The following is a 6,000-nucleotide window of genomic DNA, read 5'->3' as shown; positions in this document are numbered from 1 at the left end:
TCCATCAAGGTTAGGCCCTCACCTAGTTGATAGAGCCAGCATTTAGACCCAAGTATTCTGACTCAAGAGCTCCCACTCTCAGTCTCTAGGCTACACAGTCTCCCACAGGATGGCACAGGGCCATTGATTGAAATGTCAAAATGAGGCACATCATCCCATGCAACGGCCTCTGAAGAGAAAGAAATGGTTGCAACTCACTAGGGTGGATTTACACATTGGAGGCAGAGGACATGGGTCCTCTTGAAGCTCTGAGTATAATAACTCCGTATACAAGTGGTTTTGTTGGCTAAATTAAACCATGTTGTCAGATAAAATTATAGTAATGCAGTAATCACTTTCACTTTCATCTAGTTTATAATATATGAAGTTTCCTCCTAAAAAACAAACACTTTGAGCTTAAGAAAATACCTTCTAAATGATTTCTGAAGAGATGAAATAATTATGAAGACTCTGCCAATTGATCTCAATGCAGAGATAAGCTTGAACCAAAAATTTTAAGATCTGGGTCTCAAATTCTTGCAGAATACCACAGACACACAGACACACACACACGCACACACACATATATTTATCACATAAACATCAAACACATACACAAACTACACAAACAACACACACAAGCAAACACATACACACCACACACAATACACACCACTAACATACACATAACCCATACACCACATACATACCACACACTCCACTCACACAGCACAGCACACACTTATGCATCACAAAAAATACGCCACAAATAACACACATACACCACACACATATACATAACACATACATATCCAACACACAAACCACACACCCATCACATATACACGCGTATACCGCAAGACACCCATGCCATACAAACCACACACACAGCACAGACTCAACATATACACACAGCACACACACAAACAGTAAAGTTGTATGTGCTGCCTGTGCTTGTGATACTTATTTGTGGTGTGATATTTATTTATGATGAAATTCATTTTAAATTTAACGAGTACAGCTCTGTAGAGGCAATTGTTTTAAACTTGAGAATAAGTTAATTAAATGACAAGTTTAGTTAATTGTTATAGACAAAAATGCAGTTTATATTAGCAAAAAAAAAGTATGGGGCTTCAAAAAACATACTCTTAAGCCTACTAAATCACTGCAATTTTAAAATCTTGAATCTGCCATTAGTGGGGGAAAGGAAATCTATTTTGCAATCTGGCACATTCTTATGATGAGTTTCTTACTGTGACTCATGCCATAGATGCCTTGTGCAAATGTATAAGAAAATAACCAGACTGATATGTGAGAAGAATTTCAATGATGGGAGAAAAGCTGTTTGGGCGAACCAAGCCCTTCCCAGTCTTCCCAGCCCTTCCTGCCTTGGGGCTGCTCAGGCTGTACACAACACGCTGAAAAAAGAAAAGTATTCTTACAGAGTAGGGAAGAACTTCATAGGATACCAGTGGCGGGGCGGGGGGGGGGGCGGGGAGAGAACTTCAAAGCTTGTCCTATGTCCACTGAAAAATACTCTTAAACCTAATAGCCTCTACTCTAGGTTTCTTCTCCTAATTCAAAATCTTACAGCTAAATGCGAGCAGCCTCAACTGCCTTCAAGCTTAAAGCTAGGGAGAGCGAATGAAAGTGAAGCAAAAGAAGGAAGTTGAAGCAGTTAGTTAATGGAAGATTAGGCTGAGTGGCTTCCTCCCTGAGTGGGCTTCTCAAGGTGGGGTTGGCAGAGAAGAGGGGGTGAAGAGCATAGGGCTAAGGAAAGTGCAAGATCCACATAACTCAGAAGTTCTTGCCTAATTCTTTTTTTTAAATTTTATTATATTTAAATTAAATTAATTAACATATAATGTGTCATTATTTTCAGGTGTAGAGTTCAGTTATTCAATCAATGCATATAGTTCTTGCCTAATTCTTGACATAATATGTGCCAAATAAATTAATTAAGTCCACTTTGTTCATTGCCTTAGTGAGTTTGGTTTCCATTGCAATTTGGGGTTATCCATGACCACGTAACTATCTCACCCCATTACTTACTGCATTGTGTTTAAGTTTCAGGGGGCAAAACTGTCAAGAATTCTTTTATCTTTTTTTATCTACTAACATAAAAGAAATCAGGTGTATGTTTTTATCTAAATGTTGATTAAGATCACCCTTTAAGATCTTAAAGGTTTACTGTGACAATTTACAACAACGTTTGAGCCATTCATTAATCTTCTTAATAAAAACCACTATTAGGGGCACCTGGGTGGCTCAGTCGTTAAACGTCTGCCTTCAGCTCAGGGTGTGATCCCAGAGTCCTGGGACTGAGTCCCGAGTCAGGCTCCCTGCTCCGTTGGGGGCCTGCTTCTTCCTCTCCCACTCCCCCTGCTTGTGTTCCCTCTCTCACTGGCTGTCTCTCTCTCTGTCAAATGAATGAATAAAATCTTAAAAAAAAAAAAAACCACTACTAAAATCATATAATTTGTTTAACAATATTTCATAAGCGTTAGAGACAGTAAATTAAACAAAGGGTTTATTGTGCGCTACAGGAAAGGAAAAGATTTTTTAGTACTAGAAAAATTTTTGTCTTCTCCTTGGGTGTCAGAAGCTGCACAACAGTTAGTTCAATCAAAGCAAATGTATTTGTCTTGGAGACTTTCCCTGAACGTTCAAAATCTAGCTAACAAGTACTTTACTGATAAGTTGACTTCTGTTCTTAAAGTAAAAATTCATAATTCTGTTCTTATAATTTGTTTTCTTTCTAAAGAAGGATTTATGTGATTTTCTTCCATACTCCAGTTAACATAATTTGAAAATAACACATTTTCATGGTACAGATAATTTCCATGCTCTAATAATCCATTACAGAGCTTTAAACTTAGGGAACAATTTCCTTCATTTAACAAAATATACATATGCCTGGGGTACCTGGCTGGCTCAGTTAGTGGAGCTTGTGACTCTTGATCTTGGAGCTGTGGGTTCAAGCCCCATGTTGGGTGTAGAGATTACTTAAATATAAAAATCTTTCAAATAGGGGCACCTGGGTGGCTCAGTCAGTTAAGCGTCTGCCTTCAGCTCAGGTCATGATCTCAGGGTCCTGGCATCGAGCCCCTGTCATCTCCCTCTCCCTCTGCCTGTGCTCCCCCGCTTGTATCATCTCTCTCTCTCTGTGTCAAATAAATAAATAAAATGTTTTTTAAAAATCTTTAATACACACACAGACACACACCTGAATAGAAAAACAGAAAATAAGAAATTAAGCCCCTTATAAATACAGATATAAGTTTTAGGATCAAGACAGATCAAGATCAAGATAATATTACAGCTATTATTTAACAGTTTCTTGAATATTTTGGCAAATGGGGATAGTGAGAAGGCAACAAAAAGAAACAAATACAACTATCAGAAAGGAGAAAGAATTATCACATGAGAGTCTATCTAAAAACTTTAGGATATTGACTAATCAGAACTCATCAGAATATTCACTAAGGGGCTAGTTATGAAACAAATTACCCAAATTACTAAATTTCCTATATACTAGTGAAAAGTCAAAAATGTGATGAAAAATTTAAATCCTACTCCAACAGCAAAAGGATCTCTTTACATATAAAGAATAAGCACTATGAATAAACTTAAGTAATGTGGAGGATATACATTGAGAGAAAATTACAAAACTATGCCGTAAGACATAAAGGAAGATTTCAATCAGTTTCCAGGAAAGTTCAAGAGTTGTACAACTGAAGTCCATCCAGGCCCACTGAGACCCCACTTAAGGTCAAAGCCAGTGACTTTGTGTTATTCAAACCTAGAGAACTGGGCTTCTTTCAGGATCCTAGTCATCTGGACAATAGGGACCATGCCAAAAGGCATCACCTGGTCCATCTGTCCATGTTTTAGTGGTAATGAGACTTCACACACACACACACACACACACACACACACACACACACCAGTGGAGGTGAACTGTTTCCATAGGCTGCTTTCCTGGGGTAGGACTATGTTACTCTGTATTAGTGAGAGCAGTGTTTGCCACTATAAAGATAAACCCCATTTTCTCAACAGCTGAAGAAATGGAAATTACTTCCTTCCTTATTAAAAAGTCTAATCAACCTGGGATAAGGAGAAAGGACAGAAACCATGTTGGTGGGTACCCTGCCATCATCAATACAAATAAGAGGACTCCTATTTAATATGAGTTAATCAAAGAAACACTGATTTTTCTTTATAGACAAAAAAAAAAAAAACCTAGAGTTTCAACCTCAGTCAATCTGACTAGACAGTCCAACTTCCAGGAAAGTGTTGATGACTTTCCCCTTGGAAGACTTCTGCCTAGAAATCTGCTGGATACCATATTTTTTTAGACACCATATTAAACAGAGTTTCAAGAGCCCATCAAAGCCCTGGCAAGCTTATAATAACCAGAATCATTCTCTAACTTATACTAGAACTATGATGAAAATGTACTTACCTGAGAAAGAATTCTGGATAACTATACTGTGTTATAAAGGCTTTTCAGAATCTACTTCACTTTTTTAACAAAAACAGTGATCATTAAGTGTGTGAAACCAATATACATTTAGTAGGGTTTTGCCTCCTGTTGTATACTAAAGGGATCCCACAAGATACCCTCTGCCTAGCATTTTCTCCCTACCATGCATGAATCTCTATAATCACGCACATGGATGAAGGCATGAACTCCAGAGTACTCTCATTTAAATGAAAATACATTCACTGGAAAAATAATGCATTGGTTAACTCACCACAAAAATGCTGCTGCAGTTAACTGTACCACAAAAATGATGCTGCTGATTACCCCAAAACCAAGGAGCATGCAACAAGAATTATTTATTCTTATTCTCGTGTTCATAAATTTGCAGGTCTGCTGGGACAGCTCAGCCTTACACAGTGGGTTTGTGAGTTGGTTAGGGCAGCTCTGCTCCACATGTCATCATTCTTCTGAGACTAGAGAAGAACCCAGGATATGTTTTTGGCAACACAGAAGCACAGGAGGGCAAGCCAAAACATGTCAGCATATTTGAAGCCTTTGTTGTCATCATGTTTACTAACATCTCATTGCAAATCACATGACCCATCTGAACATCAGTGGGACAGAAAAATATATTCCATCTCTAGCAAGAGGAACCACAAAGTTACCTGACAAAGGGCTGACATCCAGGGAGGGCTGAAGAATTGAGAACAATAATGCAATCATCCAAAGGTAACATGAATTCACTTTTAACCAATAATACAGTAATATTTCAGGGTGCTTGGCTGGCTCAGCCAGTACAGCATGAGACTCTTGACCTTGGGACTGTGGGTTCAAGCCCCACATTGGGTGTAGAGATTACTCTAAATGCTTATTTAAAAAATTATACAGTAACATTTCTGTTTTCATACTTATCTAGTCATAAATGCAGGACACTAAGGAAACAGAAGGGGGAAAGTAGGATCTAGAAATGTATCACATTTCTGGGAGGGAGGAAGGGCCAGGGGAGGTACCACAGTGGAGGTCCTTGGAAGAGAAAATAATAAAGCAGACACCCTCATGAATGAAATTCACTGATAAAAATTAAGAAATGAAGAAAAACAAGATATGACAGTAGGAAGACATAGGTACATGGAGGGTAAAAGAAAAATCCTAGAGGGGCGCCTGGGTGGCACAGCGGTTAAGCGTCTGCCTTCGGCTCAGGGCATGATCCCGGCGATCTGGGATCGAGCCCCACATCAGGCTCTTCCCCTATGAGCCTGCTTCTTCCTCTCCCACTCCCCCTGCTTGTGTTCCCTCTCTCGCTGGCTGTCTCTATCTCTGCCGAATAAATAAATAAAAAATCTTAAAAAAAAAAAAAAAAGAAAAATCCTAGAGAAAGACAAGTTTTTTTAAAAAACTGCAGAGAGAAATGAAACCGTTCAAGCGTAATTTTTTCTCTTTTTGAAACTGGCATTCCTTGTATGGCCATCCTTAATCCATTACTTATGGCTTGTGATTTATAATCTGAGGTTGTGATTTATAATCTGTAAGAATCT

General features: G+C 38.5%; 1 protein-coding gene across 1 annotated transcript in view; it reads right to left on the bottom strand.

The window, feature by feature from the left end:
- Window positions 1-3,895: 3,895 nt before the first annotated feature.
- The window catches only part of APTX (aprataxin), a 39,264-nt gene continuing 37,159 nt past the window's right edge, over window positions 3,896-6,000 (bottom strand). Inside the window, exon 9 of the transcript XR_006776597.2 lies at window positions 3,896-4,938. The gene's annotated coding sequence lies outside the window, so the exon portion shown is untranslated. The remainder of the gene's footprint in view (window positions 4,939-6,000) is intronic.

The sequence above is a fragment of the Ursus americanus genome, chromosome 18 (assembly GCF_024610735.1).
Source record: "Ursus americanus isolate L20-20 chromosome 18, mUrsAme1.1.p, whole genome shotgun sequence".
Lineage (NCBI taxonomy): Eukaryota > Metazoa > Chordata > Mammalia > Carnivora > Ursidae > Ursus > Ursus americanus.
Note: the sequence above shows the minus strand (reverse complement) of the source record. Positions and strands in the feature narration are given on the sequence as shown.